This window comes from Pempheris klunzingeri, chromosome 9 (genome assembly GCF_042242105.1).
Source record: "Pempheris klunzingeri isolate RE-2024b chromosome 9, fPemKlu1.hap1, whole genome shotgun sequence".
In the NCBI taxonomy this organism is placed as follows: Eukaryota; Metazoa; Chordata; class Actinopteri; order Acropomatiformes; family Pempheridae; genus Pempheris; species Pempheris klunzingeri.
In genome coordinates this window covers 8,612,501-8,615,101 of record NC_092020.1, presented here as the reverse complement: position 1 = coordinate 8,615,101, position 2,601 = coordinate 8,612,501, and the positions used below count along the sequence as shown (strand labels likewise).

Here is a 2,601-nt window from a genome sequence, read left to right as displayed (position 1 = left end):
CCCCGTTTCCATGCTGGGACGCTTTGGGCTATGTTTCTGAAGGCAGTCGAGCCAGATCAGTGTTATTCATGCAACATCACAAACCACTGCTTTGGATTCACAATCTGTGCAGCATGCGGCACCATCTAACCTTGGACCCTTGATTCAGATGAGGAGAAGCTCCCCCAAGAGGAAGCACAACAAAGGGAGGATCCTCAACATACATGATGCAAAAAAAATAATAATTATAGGTAACAATAGGTTATCAAATATTTGAACCCTTGCATAGAGCTCACTACAGCGTACAGCTGTTCAAAAGCTGTTTTCTTGTATATGCATGAGTTTTGATGGCATACTTGCACATCAGCCACTACAGTGGATGCTACTGCATCATCTCATACACTGACTGCTACCCAGTGGGAAGCCATTGCAAGTGAAAAAAAAAAAAAAGAAGAGTGAAACCAAGATGGCCGACAGACAGCCAGAAACACCAAGTTGCTCATTTCTTTCTGTTCAAACCTTCTATAAAAAGAGACCCATGCAGGTAAGAAAAATATGGTGACATCAAGTAACATCTAAGGAGTCATGCAATTGCTAAATTTTCCAAGTATTGATTTTATATTGGGAGGAAATTATGATTCATCACATGTCCACTGAAGTGTACATCATGCATCAGTAGCTAGATTTCAACTACTGGACATGTAAAAATATCTTTGTGAAATATGGGTTGACCTTGTTTTTCATGCCTAAAGATGAATTAAAACACAAAATCATACTTCATGCATGAAAGGGTTAAAAGTCCATCTCATCTTAATTGCAGACGAAAGCCATGTAACCCTTGTATGGTGTTCGGGTCTGTGGGACCCGTTTTCATTTTTTTATCAAGGGCAAAATGATACGATTAATTATCTTTTCAAACTCAGACTCATCAATATGAGCCAAGGCCAATGAGTCTGAGTTTGAAAAAATAATTAATCGTATCATTTTTCTTCTGATAAAGAACATAAAAAAACGGATTAAATGGGGTCCACAAACCTGAACACCATACAAGGGTTAAAGGAAAAGCCCTGGACAAAGTGGAGAAGGAACAGAATAAAGCCAAGCCTCACAGAGGCTCCCTGGACACGGTCATGTGTTCTACATGATAAAGCTGTCTACCACCAACAGAAGAACGCCACACGGTGGACTCACTTTGAAGAACGCTTTCCTTCCCTGCAACAGAGACTCTATGACAAGGAGCTCTAGTGGTGGAATAACACCTCGTTAGCACGTCAGTTCATTTATTTTCTATTGTTCCATTTATAACTATATCGCCCAGAATGATTATAAGACTCCGGAAACAGCTAAAGGTCTTAACTTCACAGAATGAGTGGACTGAGTGGTGGAAAATCATTTCCTCTGATCTCATCAGATGACATGTTGTTCTGGAAGATGATAAGTGGATTCGTGGCAGATGCACAGACACCGTTTCAGCTCCTCGCACACACTCTTTTCTCTGAAGCCAGCAAAGGTTTTTAGTGGAAAACGGACATCAGTCTGTAGGATCTTGAGTTTGTTCTCTCTTACCCCTCGTGTTGCTCTCCATCTTTGACATCCATCATCCCAACAGCAACGCCTGATAAAAGAACACAGTGAACAAATTTTATATTCAATACACAGTTTGTTGGGTTTGGGGGGGGGGGGGGGGACTGCATGAACACAACACTGTCATTGCATTTTAATGTCCACTGAGCACCGACATTCAAATAGTCCCCATCTGAGTTCCTGATGTATGAAGAGGAGAGAGGAGACGTATAAAGACAGAGAGGCAGAGACAGAGAAAGCGGGTGTTTTCCAGGAATGCTCTGACTCTGCTTGGCTGGAAACTCCCAGTCTGCCCATATAAGGCTTGAACCAGCTTTTTTTATTTTGGTGATCGTGGAAAATGGGATTGCTGCTTTGGATAAACATTCCCTCCTCCAGTCTGCGATCGCTCCCACTGATAGTCTGTCACCCCCCCCCCCCTCCACACCACCACCACCCCCCCCCCCCCCACACACACACAACCCCCTTCCTGCTGACTACATATATTCCCTTTTCTAGTCACAGTGGGGAGAGACTCACTTAAAAGGCATCGGAGGGAGAGGAGGTCTTTATCTCCCTCAGTCCTTCTCCCGCTCTGCTCTGGGCTAAGCGAGTCAGCAAGTCCATATTAAGAAGAAAGACCTGCTCAATCTGTCTCTCTTTCTTTCACTCACACACACATATACTTAATACTCTCTCCCTCTCTCTCTCTCTCTTTCTCCCCCTCAAACACAAACGCACTCACACACACACACACACACACTCAGAGAGAGTCCCACAGTAGGTCATGTCTTGAAGTCTGTCTCCAGGAAGTGTTGCCCTAAATAAACTTGCCCTCTCCCAGCCTGACTGTGTGTGTGTGTGTGTGTGTGTGTGTGTGTGTGTGTGTGCGTGCACTTCTTTGCAGTTTCTCCAGCTTTAGCACATGCTGCCATATAGCTTATCTCACTCTTGGATGGAGAGCAACAACAAAAAAAAAATCTCCCAGAATGTTGAAATGTTCCTTTAAATGGCGTTATTACACTGTTGCCCATGAAGTTGGAATAAAATGTTTTTTTA

General features: G+C 43.4%; 1 long non-coding RNA gene across 1 annotated transcript in view; it reads right to left on the bottom strand.

Annotated features, from left to right (window-relative positions):
* Positions 1–1,558: 1,558 nt before the first annotated feature.
* The window catches only part of LOC139206847 (uncharacterized), a 5,456-nt gene continuing 4,413 nt past the window's right edge, over positions 1,559–2,601 (bottom strand). The window contains exon 3 of the long non-coding RNA XR_011585021.1: positions 1,559–1,594. This is a non-coding gene — a long non-coding RNA (uncharacterized lncRNA). The remainder of the gene's footprint in view (positions 1,595–2,601) is intronic.